Here is a 24,513-nt window from a genome sequence, read left to right on the forward strand (position 1 = left end):
AACAATACACATTATCTACAACATTCAAATGTTTTATGTGCTGCAATGAATGATTATCTGACCAATTCTAATCACAAGCTTTGCAAGAATGTTTTAGGATTGGTAGCCAAAAGCTTAATCCAAGGTCATTCAGTGGTGTTTAAAGTGCTGAGAGGGCTAGAGCAGAAGAGACATTTAGAGAGAACTCCAAAGATTGGTGGACTGGGCAGTTTAGGAGATGCCTCCTAATACTGTGAAGATAAAAATCAGGGGATGTGCAAGAGGTCAGAAATAAGTGAAGAGATCTTGAATGATTGTTGGAAGGTAAAGAGATACAGAAAGGGGATGTAATGAACATCCCGAGATGTAGAAATGTTGAGAACAGGGTGCCGCCAGACATGGAGCTACCTGCAAGGACACACATTATGTCACCCCCCCCCCCCCCCCCCCCCCCCCCACCCCGCCCACCACCACTATACACTTGCTTCTTCCTCTCATCCATGCCAGCTTGCTTTCTGGTGGCATTGATTTCTTGTTAAAGTATAGTTCCATGGGAATATTATTTCCTAGTATTTTTTATGCGAGGCTCACTGTGATTAAGTACAAAGGTATCCCAGCTAGGGAAGAAATCCTGACAAACTTTCTTCTCTCAAACTCAAGGGCCTGGACACCAATTATCTCACCTCAACAGTTTCTGTCCCAGAGATAAATCACACACTAGATTGAAAGTGGCAACTTCTTGAATAAAGTCAAAAACATTGAAGGAATGATTCCATCACATTTGTTAAGTATTAATCTCACACATTAGAGTCCTTAGAGTCATAGAGTCAGTGAGGAAACAGGCCCTTCAGCCCAACTTGCCCACACCAGCCAACAATGTCCCAGCTAAACTAGTCCCACTTGCCTTATTTCTCCAGTTTTAAGCTTAGCATGCTTCGAGTAATTTAGGACAGTGGAAGCAAAGACAAGAATAAACTATTCTTGAAAAAATACATCTATAACTAGAGTTAGACAGCACAGAAACAGTCCTTCAGCACAACTCACCCATGTCCATCTGTGCTAGTCATATTTGCCTGCATTTGGCCCCTATCTCTCAAACATTTCTATACATATGCCTATCCAAATTTTAGATTTCCCCTGAAGGAAAGACTGACCATCCACCTTATCTATGCCATTTATAATTGTATATGCCACTCTCCCAATTCCCTTCACTCTCAGGGAAAAAAAAGACCCAACTTATCCAGCCTCTTATAACTCAAGCCCTCCAGTCCCACTAACATCCTTGCAAATCTTTTCTGCTTATTACATTCTTCCTATTACTAGTCGATTAAAACTATGCAAAATACTCAAAATATGGTCTTGCCAACATCTTACAATTGCAACATGACACCTCAACTCTTGCACACATGGTCCTGTCTCACGAAAGCACTCTGATCAAGTTAGTACTGTGAATAAATCACATGAAGCTAAATTTCTTGATAAGCAATAAGTACACACAATAAGAAGATGTGTGCAATAATCCAAAACAATGTTAGGGAACAACTTGCGTAGAGAACTTCTCTTTTGTGCTTTCCTCCCTTCTCAAGGATGCTAGCTTGAGGGGTTTGAGATATAACATGCCCACTAACACCTCACGCAAGTGAAAGGTAGAAGCTTGAATAATGAATTGACTATTTGGCCACAAACTCACACAGCTGTTCCTAATCTTCTTCCCAATGTCCATAAATGCAACTCCCCATTGGGAGTTATTCGATAGCAACCAGGAGAGGGAACTTTAGCCAAAATACCTCTTCACTTTCCTAAGCACATTCTTCCTCTGATGACACAGCAACTAAATGAGCACAGAGCTAAAGCTTTGTGAAAAATGATTGAAACTATTTTTAACAAATCAATTGGAAGTGAGACTGTATGATAGTGTGACTCATACAATATTTTTCCATAATAATTATTTTACAATAAACTATCTTCAAATACACACAATTAGTTATGCATATTTAAACAAAATCAAAACTAAACTAAAATGACTTGAGGCGATGTAGACTCATCAATTGACAATTTGTTACTAAAAAGCTAATAGAATTTCAATAATGTTTACATATTTTGAAAATTAGTCTACAAGAAATTTGCAATAAATCTCAAAGGAAAAGATGCACAGGAACTGGACTATCATATTTTCCCTAGCAGAATGCTGCAACAATTATACAACATTTTCTAATGATGCAAGCAAGCTTACTAATAAACTCGAAGGTACACAAAATTGCTGGGGAAACTCAGCGGGTGCAGCAGCATCTATGGAGCGAAGGAAATAGGCGACGTTTCGGGCCGAAACCCTTCTTCAGACTGATGGGGGGTGGGGAAAGAAAGAAGGAAAAAGGGAGGAGGAGGAGCCCGAGGGCGGGCGGATGGGAGGGTGGGAGGAGACAGCTAGAGGGTGAAGGAAGGGGAGGAGACAGCACAGGCTAGCCAAATTGGGGGAATTCAATGTTGATGCCATAAGGACGCAAGGACCCCAGACGGAATATGAGGTGCTGTTCCTCCAATTTCCGCTGTTGCTCACTCTGGCAATGGAGGAGACCCAGGACAGAGAGGTCGGATTGGGAATGGGAGGGGGAGTTGAAGTGCTGAGCCACTGGGAGGTCAGGTAGGTTATTGCGGACTGAGCGGAGGTGTTCAGCGAAACGGTCGCCCAACCTACGCTTGGTCTCGCCGATGTAAATCAGCTGGCATCTAGAGCAGCGGATGCAGTAGATGAGGTTGGAGGAGATACAGGTGAACCTTTGTCGCACCTGGAACGACTGCTTGGGACCTTGAATGGAGTCGAGGGGGGAGGTGAAGGGACAGGTGTTGCATTTCTTGCGGTTGCAACGGAAAGTGCCCGGGGAGGGGGTGGTGCGGGAGGGAAGGGAAGAATTGACGAGGGAGTTGCGGAGGGAGCGGTCTATGCGGAAGGCAGACATGGGGGGAGATGGGAAGATGTGGCGAGTGGTGGGGTCACGTTGGAGGTGGCGGAAATGGCGGAGGATTATGTGTTGTGGCTATAAACTCCATTTGCATCAAAATGATTGATTTATGAATGATGTAATTCTATTACCATTTTATCAATGTGATTGATAACGTATACTGTAGCAAAATCAGTAAACCCATATTTTAAACACATGAAATAATAGAGTTGGAGTTTTCCCAAGTTGCATTAGGATGAATCTTAATATGGTTTTGGCTCTATACGTCCTTTCACAAGTTACTGAGTCCCAGAATTCCAAAATAAATTGCAGAGAAGGAATGTTGAGCAATTAATCAAAATTCAATGCCCTGGCTCAAGAGTACACGAACGCTTAACTCCTTTCCAGATTTATCATTGGGGCTGCTTTCATTTGCTAGCACCTATTGCCAAAAATAATTGCCACGGTTGAGACACCAAGGGAGCGGCTGATAGGGCGAGAAGGTTGGATTCTCTCCCCTTCCACCCCCCACCCCCCCAAATGTGGAACACATATATAAATGATCCACTGACCAGATGCAGGATGTAAACATATCAGCACGGACCAGGTTTCGATTTGAATTAATTCCCCTTTTGATGTTGGCTAGGCATCATATTGAGTATAAGAGCAGGGAGGTTCTACTGCAGTTGTACAGGGTCTTGGTGAGACCACACCTGGAGTATTGCGTACAGTTTTGGTCTCCTAATCTGAGGAAAGACATTCTTGCCATAGAGGGAGTACAGAGAAGGTTCACCAGACTGATTCCTGGGATGGCAGGACTTTCATATGAGGAAAGACTGGATAGACTCGGCTTGTACACGTTGGAATTCAGAAGACTGAGGGGGGGGATCTTATAGAAACTTACAAAATTCTTAAGGGGTTGGACAGGCTAGATGCAGGAAGATTATTCCCGATGTTGGGGAAGTCCAGAACTAGGGGTCACAGTTTAAGGATAAGAGGGAAGACTTTTATGACAGAGATGAGGAAATCATTTTTTACACAGAGTGGTGAATCTGTGGAATTCTCTGCCACAGAAGGTAGTTGAGGCCAGTTCATTGGCTATATTTAAGAGGGAGTTAGATGCTAAAGGGATCAGGGGGTATGGAGAGAAGGCAGGGATGGGATACTGAGTTGGATGATCAGCCATGATCATATCAAATGGCGGTGCAGGCTCGAAGGGCCGAATGGCCTACTCCTGCACCTATTTTCTATGTTTCTATCTACTCTTTAGGTTGAAATGATCTTTGAACCATATCCTCCTCAAAGAAAAAGGCTAGTCATACAGCATGAACACAACCCTTTAGCTCAACTTACTCATGCCAACCAAGATGACCCATCAATACTATCCCACCTGCCCATTATTTGTATTGATTATGCATTTGGCATGCATTCTCTTATAATTCTCTTATTTTTTCCTTTTATTTGTATTTATTTATAACTAGAAGTTCTTTGAGCCAAGATAGAATTTCTCAGTTTAGCAGCTGTAAATGCAGCTACCCAATCAGCTGAACATTGGTTATGATTTGTCTTCTTGAGGCAGAGGGCTGTGCATGTACAGTGGCCAGCTGAGAACTGGCAAATCTCACCCAGCAAATGCTGGCAAGCATAATTGACAAAGAGCTAGAATTGAAAAAGACTATCCCACACTGGAGTATTTGAAAAATAATTGTTAATATGTTTCTGTTTTTCTTTAGATTTTGTACATTCCCATGAATAAACTACCCTTTGTAAAGAAGCATTGAGCATAATGTGTATATACCAAGTAATTTGAGATGTCTGAAGAAAATGAACTTTATAAATGGAAACTTTAAAAAAATCTTTTTAATTCTGTCATTAATGCGAAACAACCAAGCTTTGTTTCAAGGCATTGAATGTAGTGCCATTATATCCTAAGATTTCATTAACTTACTGACTATTTAAGCAGTCGTTGACTTGCAATTATAAAACCAGGATTACTTTCCTCTGGCCAATTAATCTAATTTAGTTTATTTCACTCCCACCTCAGAGCTGAAAACAAATTTATCAAAATAGCATCAGCTAACAGACAGAAATGGTGCATTTTCAGTCTTTAGTTCTGGACTAGCGCATAGACTGGCAAGGTATGCAGAGCAAGGTGCACAGTGTCCCAAATGATGTTCGATCCTGAAAAGAGGAGTTTAGGATGCCTTTGTCAGTACAACCAATGGCATCAAGAAAACATGGTGCTAAATTTCTATTACACTAATGAGAGTAGAGGAATACATCTACAAATTTCAATATAATTATTTATTAGGTAGCACTACCAATTTCAATTCATTTTTTTTAGTTGACAAAAACCCAATTATTCTATTTTCTTATTTATATAGAATTGTTTCATTTATTTTATGCAAGTTGCAAATTTCACAAGTAGATTTCAATGTACGATTCATTTATGAATGAAGAATTTTAAAGAAATTTATGTTTCTATGTAATTTAGAATTCAAGAAAATCCTCTGCAAACATCCAGAACTTTAATTAGCTCATTAAGAGCACTGGGCAAGACTAATGCATCTTCATAATATATCTTAATTTTACATAGTAAAATTATGACTATCCATAATATTCTAAAACCAACAATAATTAAGAACTACCATTTAATTTGTTCTGACCACGATCACACTTTATCTTTCATATTACCTGAACCAAAATGCTGTCCTTTAGATTTAATTGCAACCTCTGGCAGAATTCTTTTTTACAGGAATTATAAATTGATAAAATCCTTGTATCAATGGTGCTGTAAGATTATTTAATTGATAAAGCGAAGGAATGGCAAATGAATGGCCCCTTCACACTCAATGGTATTTGGGAATATTAACCATCTGCAGAAGCAGAATCTGTTTTTTGAACAATCACTTGATCATCCCCATTCAGTATCATACCCATAACAATGCAGTCTCTTTACCAACAGCGACAAAAAATTGATTCCAATATTCCTCCACAGTCTCTAACAATTGGATTAAGGATTTGCTCCTTAGAGGCTTAAAGGGACATTGCCAGTCCACTGGGCTCCAAAAGGACGAGGTGGAGGGAAAATAATGAATATTATTGCAGCAACAGGATAGCATACCAATTTTGGAAAAGAATCTCAGAGGGAAAGAGAAATTCAGTTTTAAAGTGTAATAGCAATGCTATAATGCCACAATCCATTTGATGAATGGTTAAATTGAAATATTTCAAAAGCTCTGCGTTAGACAGTCTTGCTGCCACTGTTCTGGATATGGTCAAACAGGTTTGATTACATGAATAGTTATTTATGGAATTAAGCACCCTTACGTTTATCCCAAGCTTATCCAGACTATTAAATACATCTCATCCAACAGCCGGTGAAAAGCACACAAGTGTTTTGGTAATTTGGAAAAGAGTGCAAAAAATTGTCTAATTGTAATTTAATGGCTGCATTAATCTTATATCTTGGGTTCATTAGGTTAAAATTTTGATTTTTCTATTCCTTTCTCCAACATGCATCCATTTTCTTCTTAAACAGCTACTAAATGCCACTATTATTTCTGATACCTCATTCAATAACCGAAAACATTTTTTGTATAAAATGTATTTTGGCAACAACATAAACCACCAAATTTATGCTTTCTCATAATTAACATTAACAGAGAAAGGAGTATTGTCCTTTTATCTTTTCAACCCCACTTTTATTTTCAAATGCATCAGATTGCCTCTTTCTACTCCTGGTTTATTGACAGGAGACTGCCTTTCCCTAATCTCATGTAAAGAAGTTCATCCGATTTCCTAAAAAAAGGCACTATAAGATACACCATTTAAAAGTAAATTCTGAAATCCTCTCTGGTGCATTGAGTGGACAATGGATTATTTCCAATTTCAAGGCAGATATCAACAGGGTATCAAGGTGAGTAAATAGAATCAAAGGATACATCCTAAAATCTAAGATCTAATTGAATTCACGTACATGCGTTTCACAGGTTTACTTTGATCCTTGTGTAACTGCAGCCCATATCATTTGTTTTGGTTTGATATTCTCTCTACTTTTACTTCCATGTCAATAACAAGAATCTGCTGGCTTGCTCACTATCCCGTTATGATCTCCATGTCCCCACGTGTCTACCAATTTCACTCTTGGATGTCCACAGACTACAAAGATGGAGGAATCAAAAGTTTAAAGACATTTCCTTTCATCTCTGCCCTAAAAAGCTCATTCCTTCCAGTTTGCCTTTCCACTTCTTGCTTTTCCCCATTTGAAAACAGTCTCTCAGCCTCTATCTTATTGGTTTATGTCTCAATATGATCACTTCTCATTCTTCTGATCATCAGTGAATGTAGCCCAATCCTCTTCACTTGCACTTCTAAAGTCACCTCTGCTGAGGCAAATCTAACAAAATTGTGCAAGATATTTCAGCTGGGGATCCCACACAGCCCCATACAATTGGAGCAAGGCAGACTAATTTTCTGTTCTTCCTTATAAAGTGAATGCTCTTCATTTTTTCCAAATTATATCCCATTTGCCAGGTCATTAGATCCTTTACTCAGGTTCTTTGCATAGTCGTTAAAACTCAATTCCCCTCTAGCTTTACATTGTTAGTGAGTTGGAAGCAATATATTCTGTCTTTTCATCCAAGTGTACCAATACACAATTTAAATTTCCAATGACCCAATTCTGATTCTTGTGGCATCTTCAATAGTAATGTCCTGTCAAACTGAAGGAGGTCTGCAGCAGACACCAAGTTACCTGGTTTATCGTATCTTATTTGCTCTCAACTTCATGTCCTGAATGGTGGTGTCACATTTGCTGCCTTCCAATTTGTTGAGATAGTTTCAGAATCTAGGGATTTCTAAACACACACCAAGTCCAGTTCAAACATCATCCTGTATCTCAAACTACACAAAAACTCCCAGAGAAGCAAAGACTGAAATACATTTTTCCTTTCAAATTCTCCTGTGGTCTTAACCCTTTCCATGATTGAAACTTCCTCCAGCTCTACGACTCCTTGGGATCTCTTTCCTGCAATTCTTGGCGATTTCCTTTGCACCACCATCGATGACTGGATATTCCTTCAGCTGGCTGGACCAATAATTTCCACTTTAAAAATGCTGTTTCACTCCCTCACTCCCTGGGTTTAAAAAGATCTTCAAGGCCTACTACTTCAACTGAACCTTCCATTGCCTGTCATGAGTGACAGTTCATTATATTTATTTTTTTTAAAAAACAAAAAAAAAAAACAGTGATATGCAATTGGGTTTTGCAATTTAAATGCAAATATCACTGTGTTATCCAAAACTGTTGTAAAATAAGAGGTTGGCCATTCAGGACATAACTCACCCGTCAATTGCTTGGGTGAGTTATGAGTCTCTGAAATTCATGGTGGTTGTGGAGATGCTTTCATCAGGTAAATTCACAAAAGTAATGGCGAGATTTAAAAAAAAAAATTCAAGGTATCGAGAGATATGGAGGTCAGCTCTGTAAAGTAACTCTGAGATAAAAGGTTAGATATTATCTCATGAATAGCAGAGCAGGCACAAGGGCCAAATGGCCAACTCCACTCCATTTATTATGTTTCCTTTCTCCTTAGATGACTCTGTCAAGTATCTCAATGTTCCCTTGAGGCAGTTTCCAAGATCAAACTTGTTGTTAACCTGAATAAAACAAACTGTAGATGGTTGTGAATTAAAATATAAATGAAATAGTTTGTTTAAAAAAAAAGTTATTTAATTAATAGTTTCATTAATTGCACACTCAATATCTTGGCATCACAGGTAGATAGGTTGGTGAAGACGGCTTTTGGCATGCTGGTCTCCACTGTACGAAATGTTGGCGAGGCCACACTGAATATAGTGTTCAGATTTGGTCACCCTGCTATAGGGAAGATACCATTATGCTGGAAAGGGTGCAGAGAAGATATACGAGGATGTTGACAGGACTCGAGGATTTGAGCTACAAGGAGAGATTAGACATGCTAGAACTTTATCCATTGGAGTACAGGGGGCTGAGGTGATCTTATAGAGATAAAGGGGAATCAAGAACTAGAGGACATAGTTTAAAATACGAGGGGGAAATTTAAATTGGAACCCAAGAGGCTATTTCCACACAGAGGTTGATGGTTATATGGAACAAGCTGCCAGGGGAAATTTGAGGCAGGTAAAATAACATTTAAAGGACAAGATGCAAGGGTATGAAAGTTTTAGTGGGATATGGGTCAAACACAGACAAATGGAAGAGTTGACATGAAGACCCTATTTCCGTGCTCCACGACTCGTGTAGTTGCAGCACAAGAAATAGAAACATTTTTCGTCCATTGTTGTATTCATCATTTTTCTTGCAAGAATATTCTATTAATCCATGTTCATCACCTTAACTCTTTTTGATTGTGCCTCCCTCCCCAGGTATTTTGGGCTGTGCGACTGGGGATATGGACAGGGTCCTTCCGGAGAATTCCAAGAATGTAGCCACCAGTGAGAAGGCATCTGATCTCGACTCATCACATTTGCAATATGTCATATTTTAAGGTCACTCACTGTGCTGTGTGTCAACGAAAAGCAGGATAATGCACATCGATGATCTGAACACACTATGTCGCTCACTACTCCCCCATGCCCAACATTGCCAATTAGCTATAGTATGTTTTGTATTCATCAGTACTACAATTTGGAATGGCTGCCAAGTAATGGCATTCGTTGATGGCGGATGCAATAATTACTGTACAGTAAAGTATAACAATCAAGATAAATTATTCCCTCCTACAATATTATAACATAAGAGTATGTAAAGAAAAATAATGCAAAAAAGGTCTTATTTGATAAGAATTCCCAGCTGTCAAATCCGTGCTTTTGTGGACTTTAGTTACAGGAATCCTCGGAAAGCAAACAGAACAGTACTTTATCAATGTACAGACAGTCGCAAGTAACATAACTCAGTCTTTAAACTTCGTACTCTCCTCGTGCAATTTATTTAATGACAGATAATAATACTTTTAATTATCAATTAATAATACTTATAACACGCGGTCTTGCCGCTACAATTTATTACTTTTAATTTTATCAGTCAAAGCACGAAACATTCAAAAAATGTTTTTAGCAACATTGGCAGGTACAGCCAGGAAGGCTCAGACCTGGTGAGTTTGCTCTCCGAAAAAAATGAAGTAAATGAATGTTTAAATCTGCAGTACATTGTGCATAAGTGGTTAGTGGTAAATAATATTATAGAGGGCAAAGAAACGCAACATAAAACAGTTTTTCTGTGGAACTTATGCTATTTATTTTGCCTTGAACCCCGGTAAGTGGCCGGGCTATAGAGAGCAGCAGAAGGCGAGGAGCCGCTCGCTCCCCTCACCGAGATGTGTACAATCGCATTACTCGGTTAACGGGCCCTTCCAGCAGAGAGAAGGGGGAAAAAAACACGTAACCTCGATGCGTTGTTTACACAGTCATTGCCGTTGAATAACGCTCGACATAGCGACATTGTGTTCCTTTCACTGGATGCAAGTTGTGGGCAGGCGGTGCGGGGAGAGCTGCAGGTACATCGCTCTCGCCCGGTGCCCTCACCCGTAACATCCTCCTCGTCCGTGCACTAATGCAAACCCCGCTCACCCGTCAGTCGCCTCGCCTTCCATTTTACACGAGCGGCTGCTAACATTGAGTAGGTGAAAGTTTCCAAAGTGAACGGTGTATCGGACTCACCTGACCCCCGAAGCACGGACGGAATTGTGCCGAATTCCCAGCCGTTGCCCAGCCAGCAGCGAGCGCTCTGCAGTCGGATCCGCGCTGTGCCAGCACCTCTCTACCCCTCTGGTGCGTCACCACCAGACCACATCACAGAAAATTACAGCGGCACCGGGTTTTTTTTAAAAATTCTGACGAAAAGGCTTAAGAGATAAATAACAGCTGTTCTGACTCAGGGTCAGAAATAAACTGGCCCTGCATCAGTTTTACTGCCGTGACAATTCTAGCAAGTCTCCAGCACCAGACACTTCTCCGACTGCTCTGGCAGTCACGTTATTATGGATATTCTGTCACAAGCTGCTGCACTAATTCACAACCCAGATGACAGGATACCTTTTCCTCACACTCTCAGAAAGAGATGCCGTGTATTTATTGTGATTACTGCTGACTCCTAGCCAGAATTCATGCAACGCTTTCAAAGCTCAATTAGTTTTTGGGATCCAGAAATGCCACTTCCCCGTCCACCATTTAAAGAAAATCCCAAAGCGCCCGAAAGATATACTGAAATAAAGACCTTCGCTTTTACAGCTGCCAACAAGAAAAAAAACTTCCCTCAAATGATGACCAATTTTAGCTTCCAGAGACAATTTAAGGGCAACCAAACTGCACAGATTTAAGCTTCAAGGCTTAAATATCTTGCCTCCTGCAGCCAATTAAGACACACTATAGCACTGCATTAGTTTAACAAATGCATGCATGTAGGAATGGCAATAATTATAACTAACCTTTTCGTACCTTAACACAAAAACACGAAGGAGCTGTATATTTGGTGAAGAAAATGTAACATTTTCATTGAAATAAGGCAAAAAAAGGCTCGCGAGGACGCATCTATTTTCACACACCAAACGTGTTGTGAGCTAAATCTTTATATTTCGTGAGGAGAATTAACCTAAAGGACTGGACTATTAAATGTTGTAAACTGGGAATAAAATTTGCTAATGAAAAGTCTGTTCTTTGCTGTGCTACAATCACCATAGCAACTTCCAGCTGTCATAGTAACCATTTAAAGATTCTCCATATTAAAATGCGCCTACTAAAATGACAATAAATGTGGTAAATACAAAACTTCAGTGGCTTTGGCTCAGGATAATGCAGTTCTTTCAAATACACAAAGCTCTCAATCTACATTTGCTGTACCTTGAGTTCATCACACAAAAATGTAGACCTGGGAATTCTTGCATGGCACGTTCCGGTGGAATTTTCGAGGAAAACTGACCACTATTAGCAACTCGGAACCTCTTGTTTTATTTTAAGGCCACAGATTTGCTTCTGTATTTTCAATGGTATGACAGGGGTGGGAGATTGCAACCTTCACGTGGTCCGCCGCATTTCAACAAATGCAATCAAACTGGCATGCACAATCAAATAAGATCAAATTAGGCTGTGCACGCCATACGCAAGAAGAAGAAGAAGAATGGTATGACACACAAAGCATGAAGATGTCCAGATATGTGCAGCTTCAATGTGTAACACTGAACATTACTTCTGAACAAGTTAATCCTGCCTGCATGGCCTGACAACACAATCAGAACTGCTGACAGGTCATTGACTTTTACCCATCCCTGGGAGTCTGTTGCCCAACACTTATATACCTCCCAACCTCCCTCCACACCCACCACTATATCTTGACTTCAACCAGATAATGACCTCCACACTCCCTCCAGCTGATAGCAAGCAACATCCTTCAGTAGCCGATCAAGAACCCCAATATCCTACCAATCAATGAGGTCCTGACTCTTTGCTAAAGCTGGCCCTCTCCGCAATCCCCAACACCCCCCTGTGTCTTTCCTGATCCCCTCCAGAAAAGGAAAGAACTTTATGCCAGACCTTAGGTTAAAGCAATGTTATTCACTTGGGAATGTTTGTTCTCTGCTACTTTTGTTCAACATTGACGAATAAAAATATAATTTATTGAACAACTTCACTAATATAAATAAATCTCCTTATTTAAATATGTTTGGCACAGAATTTGTGGGCCGAAGGACCTGTTCCTATGCTGCATTGTTTTATATTAATTTATATATTTACTGAAGACATAATACTCTCTGCCTTGACGAAACTAACTGTCTCTAATGGTGAAAGACAACGTTTGTGGAACTGGACAAACTAATCTACTATAAGATTCACAAGGTGAAAGAGTTATGTAAAATTTTAGGAAGAGTAATTTCAAGGCAATTCCACAGTCTTAGGATTTTATGGCAAAGTTATCAGGATTTGACAAAGGCAAGACGTTTGAGTAATACGGAACTATGTACAGTGAAGCCTCAGTGCGATTCATCTTCTTACAATTTGACACAAACACTGTAGGAGGCTGGAAAATGCACACCATTTGAAAGAAAAATGCATTTTGCTAATTGTTCAATATAATATTGTTTAATATAGAAAGATTCAGATCATGGCTTTTCTTACCATTGAATGGTTCAAAGACATGTCCTATACTTCATATACAGACATGCATGCAAAGAGACATTCTCCCAGACTCATACCTGTTAATCTATTAATTGAATCAATTATTGAAAAATAAAATCACAGCATCAAAACTCCGGGTGTAAATGCACAACGTGGCAAAATATAGTCAAAATGAAAATCAAGAAAATTAAAAGGATGATGAATACATACGATATACTTAAAATTTCTTAATGGGTCACATCGTTTTTGCACTTATAACAGTTAAAAAACACATTTTTGGTGATACTAGTTAAGAGGAAAAGTTTGCAGAATATAACATTCATTCTTAAATGTCACCAATGGAATCTTGAATAACCCAAGTAGGCAAGTGGGACATTAATTTAAAAAATCTTCTCGAGATGACATTTCCACTAATGTCACATTCCTTAATTGTTACACTGGAGTGTCAACCAGAAAGTAATTCCAGTTGCATGTAAATACATCCCCAATGGTGCTATAAACATATAATGACCCACAGAATGGGTGGTGCTTGTGGTCAATAAGCCTAGTGGCTACTCTGGGGCACATTGGTCTTCTGACTTCATTAGAATGTTACCAGTGTACTCCAGCCACCCATTTACTCAGGGATGAGGGGTGGGTTTGGGGGAAGGGACAGACTGAACAAATTTTGCAGATTGAGATGCCAATTGAGGATTGTGGGATGAGGAAGGGAATTTTAGTAAATTATTTTGTATTCATTTTGATACAGCTGTCTCCTTCATAATTGCCTGGGCGTGGTGTTGACAGGGGTAAACCACTTTCTAGAATTGTTACAGAGATAGGCAATTGGTACCTTATTAACATATCCAACATAATACTTGCTTATAGGGGTCAGTGAGGGCACTTCTACAACAAAATATACATCAAATATATGAAGGGTTCTGACCCGAAACATCGCCTATCCATATTCTCCAGAAATGCTACCTAGCCCGCTGGGTTACTCCAGCATTTTGTGTCTATCTTTGGTATAAACCAGCATCTGCAGTTCCTTGCTATTACAAATACATGTTAAAAGTGCTTTTGATATTGTTTGAGCAAGAGACTAGGATTTTAAATTGGATTTATTGCAACCATTCCTCACTGTTAAATTAGAGCAAACAGGTCCAAAGTTAATGCTCTAATCTTTCACCCAATTGATATCCACTATCAAATAATTATCAAGTAATAGCTCAAAACATTCTTGCTAAATTATTCATATTTAGTATCATTTTTCATTTACACTCAAAAGTAAATATTTATGTTTATGCATAATTCTGTGCTGAAGGTGGACACAAAATGCTGCAGTAACTCAGCGGGATGGGCGGCATCTCTGGAGAGAAGAAATGGGTGACGTTTCGGATCGATATCCTTCTTCAGACCCTTCTTCACTTGTGCTGAAGGAATGATTCAATTTTTAAGATCTCCCAAATTAGACACAATTGAATTAAATTATCCAATAAATAGATAATCTCTCATTATGATCTGCAATCTATAATTTACTGTAGAACCACTTTAGTGTCATATCACATTGCTTGGTTTTGACTATGGACCATAACAGCATAGTTGTAATATTTTAACTACGTAAGTGCTGCACAACTTCAGAAGCTAAAAAAAACCCTCACCCATTCTGCCACTTACAGCCCAAATAACCTTTCTTTTCACAGTTGGGAAGAGCATGTATGAATTTAATTTAAATCACCTGAATACAAATTGAATGCAATCACACTAAATAAATTTACTTGTGGCCGTATCATATTCTCATAATGATCAGAAATTCCATTTTTTAACTCCATTATTTCACAACACAGAACTGATCAGTTGCATTAGCTATTAGATGCAGTTACTTGGGCAACTGCACCACCAAGTGCTCAAATAAGATAATGCCATGTTAATGCAAGATGCTCATCTAATATAAACTGAACGTGTTGTATATTCACCTTTACTGCGGATAAATAGCAGTCAGTATTTGTGGTTAATCTGGAGTAACAAACACTAGCAGTGTTTACCATTTACTATTGACTATTAACTAGAGTTAACTAAAATGGAACATTCCAGGTTGGTATTAATTTACAATGAAATCTAAAGTCTTTTCTGAAGTACAGGTTGATTCAATTGTCAAAACACAAGAAATTATTAGAAATTATTTATTCTCTGTTAATTGAAAGGAAATTCTATGCTGGGCATGAAAAAACCCTGCAGATTCTGGAAAACTGAAACAAAATCAGAAAATCATCCTGGAAAAACTCAGCAGTTGGACAGCACCTGTGGTAAGCGACATAATCAACACTTTGGGGCTGCAAAGGGTTGCAGCTTTGGGTCTGCAAAGGTTTGCTGTCTCAAAACATTGACTTTCGTCAGCCACAAATGTTGTCTTACCTGCTGAACTGTCCAACATTTTCTGTTTTTTTCTAAGCAGAACATATGGAGCAAACTATTCCACTGTCAAATGCAGCAGAATAAATCGATAAACAATAAAGCTGGATGTGCTATTTAAGTGTTCAAGAAGGAACTGCAGATGCTGGAAGATCGAAGGTACACAAAATTGCTGGAGAAACTCAGCGGGTGCAGCAGCATCTATGGAGCGATGGAAATAGGCGACGTTTCGGCCCAAAACGTCGCCTATTTCCTTCGCTCCATAGATGCTGCTGCACCCGCTGAGTTTCTCCAGCAATTTTGTGTACCTTTGTGCTATTTAAGTGGTGGGTGGGAGGTTGATTTGATCTGCCAGTATACCATTAAATGCCAAGGGCTGAAAACGACTCCTAGGATTGTTGGACATGAGTTATGTTGCCGCAACTTTGCGCCTGTGCAGTTTTCGACAACCTTGAGGCCTTAGTGTTTCTGCCTTTCTGTTAAGTGAATGGATCTGTAATTGACAGCTAGGCCCCAGTCAGCACAGCCCGAGGCCCTAGTCCGTGGACAACCATGATGGCACACCAGCACTTTGTGCTGTTATGTGGCCTATTCACTCGTTCCAAATACCTTTATTCATCAAAGACATTTGGCAACAGATGAAAGTAAAAAATTGAAAAATTTGCCCCATATACTGTAAACTCAGCATCCTCCAACACTTCAATTTTTAATGAATATTAGTGGCTCCTCAAATAAATGGGGCCACACTAAATGCAGCAGTTATGACTGGAATAAAGCTGAGGTGCCAAATATGACATCAGGGTCCATGAGTTGTTGTGGTCTTAGTGATGAGTCAATGGATAGATAGCGCAGCATGTTAGATTCAACTGCAGGTATGAAAGCCTGGAACCCCACACTGACACTGAAGCCAGGTACTCCCACCACGTTTTAGAAATATTGAGACAAATACTTGAATTGCCAAGGCATAGAGATCTATGTATCAAATGCTGATTAAAAAAAAGGACATGGTGGATTGAAGGGCCCATTTGTGACTGCAATAGTGACTCTAGGACAGTTCAACACCTACTCACTGGCTACCCTTGAATATGATCCAGTCCAATGAAGCTGGTGCTTTTTTCTCTCAATGGAGCCGACACCAATAAAACCAACCATAACACAAGATTATATAGTTGCAGACGCTCCTGCATTTAGTGTGGCCCCATTTATTTGAGGAGCCACTAATATTCATTAAAAATATGCCAATATTTCTCCTTATTAACATATTACAGAAAGCAGAGAGAGTAAGTCGAGATTTCTATTCCAATAAAGACTTTACAAGCAATTTTATTTTCATTAGATAACCGAATAAATAAGGACAATAACTTTTTTTGTATATTTTAGAAAACCGAGATTTAATGTCACAAAATTCATTCTCCTTTTAATTGACTCCAGAGTCTTCACACATCTACCAGAAGCCCACTTTGGGTATGTTAATTAGTTTCTGTGGAAGGACTTCCTGGCATCTGTTCCAATTGTGTCTTTCATCATCCTACTTGTGTTCCTTTGTGCTATTCTCAGATCGTGTCTTGAAGTGGAGCTTGCATTTACATTTTCCATAATGTTTTATAGCTTATCTGCATTGGTAAACTGCCATACTTTATTTTGTGTTTGGTATGTTTATGCAATTCAACCGATTAGGGACACTAATGCCCCAGGGAGTGGTCTTGTGGCTGATTTTCTTTGTTTTGCTGACAGGGTTTGAATGTTTCATGTGTGTTTCGGTGGATCTCTTTGTATTTAATATTGAATATCATGTCATTCCAAAAATAGATATTTTAGAACTTTAAATGCAAAGATAATAAGATCATAAGAGATAGGAGCAGAATTAGGCCATTCAGCCCATCGTCTACTCCACCATTCAATCAAGGCTGATCTATCTCTCCCTCATAACCCTATTCTCCTGCCTTCTTCCCATAACCTTTGACACCCATGCCACCTTAAATATATCCACTGACTTTGCCTCCATAGCCTTCTGTGGCAAAGAATTCCACAGATTCACCATCCCCTGACTAAAGAAATTCCTCCTCATCTACTTCTTAAAATAACTTCCTTTAAATCTGAGGCTATGACCTCTAGTCCTAGACTCTCCCACTAGTGGAAACATCCTCTCCACATCACTCTATCCAAGCCTTTCACTATGCTGTACGTTTCAATGAGGTCCCATTCTTCTAAACTCCAGTGAGTATAGGCCCAGTGCTGTCAAACGCTCATCATATTTTAACCTACTCATTCCTGGGATCATTCTTGTAAACCTCCTCTGGACCCTCTCCAGAACCAGCACATCTACAACGTCTGACAATCCCTGTGAAATATTCTGTGCTTGCCTTATAACCCATGCAGGTTAATCCAACACAATCACAGTCATACAGCAAGGAACAGACCCTTTGACCCAACTCAACCATGCTAACCAAGATACCCCCATCTCAGCTTATCCCATTCGCCTGTGTTTGGCCCATATCCCTCTAAACCTCAATCCCTGGCTGAAAATTGTTAAAAATCCAGAGGCTCTAAAATTAAGGTAAAAACAGATAATATTAAAAATACTCAGCCAGTCAGGCCACATCCTATCGTAGACTCAGATTCATTAACTAGATTCGTAGATTCTTGTGTTCCGTAAGTAAGACACGTAGATTCATTAACTCAGTTTTTCTTCCCACCGTATATGGCTGGACCATCTGCAAAAACAACAACCTGGACCTGATCCACCATTCGCAAAGACCTGGTCTAGATCAGGGTCAGGCATTCAACTCGATGAATTACTTGTTGGGACAATGCATTTAATCATTTAAATCTGCTTTGTGTGTATTCCTTGACAGTGTCTGAAAAAGTTTAATGGATAAACTGACAGAGGAACTCAGCACATAAGACAACATCTGTGGAGGCAAAGGAATGGTCCACATTTTGGATTGAGACCCTGCATTTGGACTGTTGGATGTGGGACAAGATGGTGGCAAGCACAAGTTCTGAGGAAGGACACATAGCTGTTGTAACGAATTTAGGCAAGGGGATCGTCCAAGTGCAGAAAACTAGTAAAAAATAGAGGGAGAAAGATGAGACAGGAACTCACACAACTCCTGCCGAAGATAGGAGGAGCACGACTTCAAAGTGTGCATGCCTTGAAGAGAATTCACAGTGTAGTCGTAGCATGGGGACACAGAGGACTCCAAATGCTGGGATCTGGAGCAGTCTAGATGCAGGGTCTTGACCCAAAACGTCAGCCTTCCCTTTGCCTCCACAGACGCTGCTTGACTCATTGGGTTCTTCCTGCAGTTTATCTTTGTTCCTGATTTCAGCATCTGCAATACTTTTGTATCTCCGAGGACTATAGAAATTGGACAGACTCCTAAATCTTTGGAGATGAGTTATCTTCAATTCTTGCGTAGAATGCGTATATGTCGGGAAGATAACACACACCTCATCAGTGTGTAGGAATGAACTGCAGATGCTGGTTTAAATCGAAGGAAGACACAAAATGCTGGAGTAACTCAGCGGGACAGGCAGCATCTCTGGAGAGAAGGAATGGGTGACGTTTCGGGTCAAGACCCTTCTTCAGGCTGAAGACTGACGAAACATCACCCATTCCTTCTCCAGAGATGCTGCCTGTACCGCTGAGTTAGTCCAGCATTTTGTGTCTACACACCTCATCAGGCCAGGTTTGGGCTCCTGGCTTGATCACAATGAGATAATTAGTGACACGTCGCCCCTTGAGGTCACACGTTTGGAAGGAAAGTAAGTCTACTTTGGTGTCAAGTGGTCACAGTTGCTGAGGTGCTAGATCCATAAAGCATTATGGAGGATGTCGCAACTGTGAGAAGGCAAAAAACTTCTCCATTGGTATTGTGTCACTCCTACTAGTGCTGTCATTCCAAGGTGCATCTCTGACAAGTAGATTGGTTAGCTGAAGTAGGGCAGGATTTTCGCTTATCACTGTTCCTATCTGACAAGATACATTATTCATGAATCGGAAACTCACTATCAAACTGAAGATGTAATTTGTGCTAATGCTTTCCTCAGTGAATCTTTACTGAGAGAAGGGTTGGATGGGAAGCTGCAAAATGATTGCTTACCCATGTTTGACTTGATGAGCTGAGACTTCCTCGAGTCCAATCAATGTTAAGGTTGATCCCTCCATACTCTGTCACTAAGCGACCATTTCTGCCGGGATAGGACATACCTTGCCAGAGTGAGAGAGGGGCTAGAGGTTCTGATCACATTCACATCTCCAATCTTTGACATGTCTCCTTTTTTAGTGAGAACCTTAAAGGTTAAAATGAGCTAGGTATGCCTTTGACTTGTCTCACATAGTCGTTGATACGAGGTAATTTGCTGTAGTTTGATATGGCTGAGACAGAGGGCAGTTTAGAGTCACTCGTAATATTACTGCAATCTGGAGTGACTTTTAGATATGACGGATACCTGATTTTCATCCCCACTAATGAGACCCAATGCATTACTTTCTCCATGAAGTTGTTCATCTGAACCTCGACGACAACTTAGAGCCAAGGACAAAATCTTCAATTCTAGAAAAGCCAGAAGCAGGTTATAACATCTGTTCTATCCCCGTAAAACTGCAGTGGCAATGTTCTGAACTATGGTCTAAGAGCTCTTCCCAGTTCGCCCACCATCTTTTCTCCATAGAGATCTTCACATCAGTGAATATCCTCAGCTTTCAAATCTATCATTAGGCAGTTTGTTCCACCTCCCCCCAGAGACACATTATCCCCAGGGATTTTATATACTGCAGTTTGAGAACGTCAGGCCATAGCTTGAGGTCATAGCTCCCAAATACAGAAGTTGGTTTGCAGTTGTTGTTACCACTGCCAGCATGTGTAAAATTACAGCTGGATCTTGATCCACTGGGCAAGGTGCCGAAGAATGACTCTCAGAAATAATTGTGACATAGTGTGAAGTGTTGCAATTTTGGAAGTCAGGACCATCATAGTGAATGGTAGGGCTCTGAAGATGAAGGCGGCTTTTGACATGCTGGCATTCATCAGACAGGGAACTGAGGAATAGAAGAGAGGCAAAAGGAACTGCAGATTCTGGAATCTTGCCCAAAACACAAAGTGCTGGAGGAAGTCAGTGGGTCATGCAGCATCTGATTGACTGGCAATTGTTTCTTAAAGGGTTGATGGTGGATATGCAATGGAAGGCATTTAAAGGCTGCATGGATGAACTACAACAATTGTTCATCCCAGTTTGGCAAAAGAATAAATCAGGGAAGGTAGTGCATCCATGGATAACAAGGGAAATCAGGGATAGTATCAAATCAAAAGATGAAGCGTACAAATTAGCCAGAAAAAGTAGCCTACTAAAGGACTGGGAGAAATTCAGAGTCCAGCAGAGGAGGACAAAGGGCTTAATTAGGAAAGGGAAAATAGATTATGAAAGAAAACTGGCAGGGAAAATAAAAACTGACTGCAAAAGTTTTTATAGATATGTGAAGAGAAAGAGATTAGTTAAAACAAATGTAGGTCCCTTGCAGTCAGAAACAGGTGAATTGATCATGGGGAACAAGGACATGGCAGACCAATTGAATAACTACTTTGGTTCCGTCTTCACTAAGGAAGACATAAATAATCTGCCGGAAATAGCAGGGGACCGCGGGTCAAATGAGATGGAGGAACTGAGTGAAATCCAAGTTAGCCGGGAAGTGGTGTTAGGTAAATTGAATGGATTAAAGGCCGATAAATCCCCAGGGCCGGATAGGCTGCATCCCAGAATACTTAAGGAAGTAGCCCCAGAAATAGTGGATGCATTAGTGATAATTTTTCAAAACTCTTTAGATTCTGGAGTAGTTCCTGAGGATTGGAGGGTAGCTAATGTAACCCCACTTTTTAAAAAGGAAGGGAGAGAGAAAACGGGGAATTACAGACCAGTTAGTCTAACATCGGTAGTGGGGAAACTGCTAGAGTCAGTTATTAAAGATGGGATAGCAGCACATTTGGAAAGTGGTGAAATCATTGGACAAAGTCAGCATGGATTTACGAAAGGTAAATCATGTCTGACGAATCTTATAGAATTTTTCGAGGATGTAACTAGTAGAGTGGATGAGGGAGAACCAGTGGATGTGTTATATCTGGACTTTCAGAAGGCTTTCGACAAGGTTCCACATAAGAGATTAGTGTACAAACTTAAAGCACATGGTATTGGGGGTTCAGTATTGATGTGGATAGAGAACTGGCTAGCAAACAGGAAGCAAAGAGTAGGAGTAAACAGGTCCTTTTCACAATGGCAGGGAGTGACAAGTGGGGTACCGCAAGGCTCAGTGCTGGGACCCCAGCTATTTACAATATATATTAATGATTTGGATGAGGGAATTGAATGCATCATCTCCAAGTTTGCGGAAGACACGAAGCTGGGGGGCAGTGTTAGCTGTGAGGAGGATGCTAGGAGGCTACAAGTTGACTGGTCCAGTGACTGCTGTGAAAGGACAGCTGACAACATGGGAAAGTCCACGTGACAGCTTGGAGAGACAGCTGACAGGAGGGAACAGACCCCACTGGGGCCGTCATGGGCTAGCTACCCATGACAGCAGTCCCCAACGCTGTTTCAGTTAGTTGGAGACACCCGCTAAATGCTACTAAAACTAAACTAAAGAAAATACCCCTAGAGCCTGGAGAGCGGGGGCGCAAGATGGCTCACCGATTGATAACACGGTTACAGACCCAGGAACGGAAACGACTACGGACAAGGAGAGCATGGCACATGAGACATCCACAACAGCTGCGGGACACAAACTTCAGGTGTGCATTTGTGGTTGGGAGAAAATAACATCAGTGAAGAGCTTGAAGATCCACCAAGGGAAGAAAAAGTGCTTGAGAGAGCAGAGACATGGGCCTCGCATTGACCAGTACTTCTTACGAAGCAACCAGTCAAATCAGTCGAGTGAAGCACAGCGACGGGACTCAAACCAAAGTTCGCAGAGCATCAGCACCCATGTCACTGAAGAGGGTGATACAAGCACAGAAATGCTGGTGGAGGAGCCCACGCAACAACTACAAAGACCTCCATTGGAGGGAAAGATCAAAGGGCACAAACCTGGAGTGAAATGGCCCAAAGCTGTTGAAAAGAAAGAGTGGGAGATGGTCAACAGTGACCTTATACATATCTTGGAGCAACAAGCGGGCACAGCAGTGGAAAAGCTTGAAAGGATGGGCAACACAATCTACAGCTACGGAGAAGAACGGTTTGGGGTGAGTAAAGGGAGAGGTGGAAAGAAATTACCAACACCAATCAAGTCCAGGAGGCAGCAGGAGATCGAGAGGCTAATCAGAGAGAGGAGACAGTTGAAAAAGCAATGGAAAAAAGCAACTGACGCAGAGAGAGAAGGTCTCATGCTACTCCAAGAGGACATCAAGAGCCGATTGGCAACCTTGCGAAAAGCAGAGAACTTGAGGAAACTTCGCAAGAAGAAAGAACACACAAGAACACGGTTCTACAAAGACCCTTTCAAGTTCATCAAAGACCTTTTCGCAAAGGAAAAAAGTGGAACTTTGAAAACATCAAAACGGGAATTGGAGGAACACCTGGAAAAGGCCCACCAAGACACGAAAAGGCATGAGCAGTTAGTCATCCCACATGACATCCCGCCTATTCAACCACCTGAATTCAACCTGGACACCAGCCCTCCGAGATGGAAAGAGGTAGAGAACACTGTCCGGCGAGCAAGAGCAGCATCAGCTCCTGGGCCAAACGGAGTACCATACAAGCTCTACAAGAACGCACCGGATGTGTTACGCTTTCTATGGAAGCTCATGAGGGTGGTGTGGAAAAAGCAAACAATACCTAAGGCGTGGCGAAGGGCCGGCGGCATGCTAATACCTAAAGAAAAGGATGCGTCAGACATCAGCCAATTCCGGCCAATATGTCTCCTCAACGTCGAGGGGAAAATCTTTTTCAGCATTGTATCACAAAGGCTGTCCACCTATCTGGTAACAAACAAGTACATTGATACATCTGTACAGAAAGCAGGAATTCCAGGATTTTCGGGCTGCTTGGAGCATACAAGCATGATCTGGCACCAGATCCAAGCAGCTAAGAAGGACAAGAGAGACCTACATGTGATCTTCCTCGATCTGGCCAATGCATTTGGTTCAGTTCCCCATGAACTCCTTTGGGAATCTTTTGCCTTTTTCCATGTACCAGAGCTCATCACCACACTGGTCAAGAGCTATTTCCAAGACCTGCAGCTGTGCTTCACAACAGCTGACTTCAGTACAACATGGCAGCGCTTGGAAGTAGGCATCATGGCAGGCTGCACAGTCTCACCCTTGGCCTTTACAATGGCCATGGAAGTCATCATCAGGGCCTCAAAATGGGTGGTGGGCGGTGAACGAACCAGGGCTGGGCTCCGTCTGCCACCCATCAGGGCATACATGGACGACATGACAACACTAACCACTACTGCAGCATGCACCAAGCGGCTACTTGGAAAGCTGCAGGAGAACATCAAGTGGGCCCGAATGAAGATCAAACCAAGTAAATCTCGAAGCATCTCCATAGTCAAGGGGGTGCTTAGAGACACAAGGTTCTGTATCGGTGACGACCCAATACCAACAGTGTCTGAACAGCCAGTTAAAAGCCTGGGCAGATGGTACAACGCAAGTCTCAAGGACAAAGAGCAGGTGCAACAACTAAGGCAAGAAATTGTCAATGGCCTGGAGAACATCAATCAGACCCTACTGCCTGGGAAACTGAAGCTCTGGTGCCTACAGTTTGGACTCCTTCCTCGGACAATGTGGCCACTGACCGTTTATGAAGCCCCAATAACAACTGTGGAGAAGATGGAACGAACCATAACTTCATACGCGAAGAAATGGCTCAGTGTCCCACGATGTCTAAGTAACATCGGCCTATATGGCAAAGGGGTCCTGGAACTACCTCTCACTAGTCTAACAGAGGAATACAAGTGTTCTAAAGTAAGACTCCAGATGACACTGAGGGACTCTAGAGACAAGACCATCAGTGCTGTTGCGCCGCCCCTAGTAACTGGCCGGAAGTGGACACCATC

The 24,513-nt window shown here is 41.1% G+C and overlaps 1 protein-coding gene across 14 annotated transcripts in view; it reads right to left on the reverse strand.

The window, feature by feature from the left end:
- anks1b (ankyrin repeat and sterile alpha motif domain containing 1B) overlaps window positions 1-24,513 on the reverse strand; it is a 703,274-nt gene that overhangs the window by 41,228 nt on the left and 637,533 nt on the right. Inside the window, exon 1 of one of the 14 annotated variants that reach the window (XM_033039698.1) lies at window positions 10,620-11,070. The exons of 11 other annotated variants lie outside the window; for them this stretch is intronic. The gene's annotated coding sequence lies outside the window, so the exon portion shown is untranslated. Of the gene's footprint in view, window positions 1-10,619; window positions 11,071-11,798; window positions 11,908-24,513 lie in introns of those variants that run through there. 2 more of the 14 variants (XM_033039696.1, XM_033039697.1) reach the window with 2 other exon arrangements.

Source organism: Amblyraja radiata, chromosome 21, assembly GCF_010909765.2.
Source record: "Amblyraja radiata isolate CabotCenter1 chromosome 21, sAmbRad1.1.pri, whole genome shotgun sequence".
Classification (NCBI taxonomy): domain Eukaryota; kingdom Metazoa; phylum Chordata; class Chondrichthyes; order Rajiformes; family Rajidae; genus Amblyraja; species Amblyraja radiata.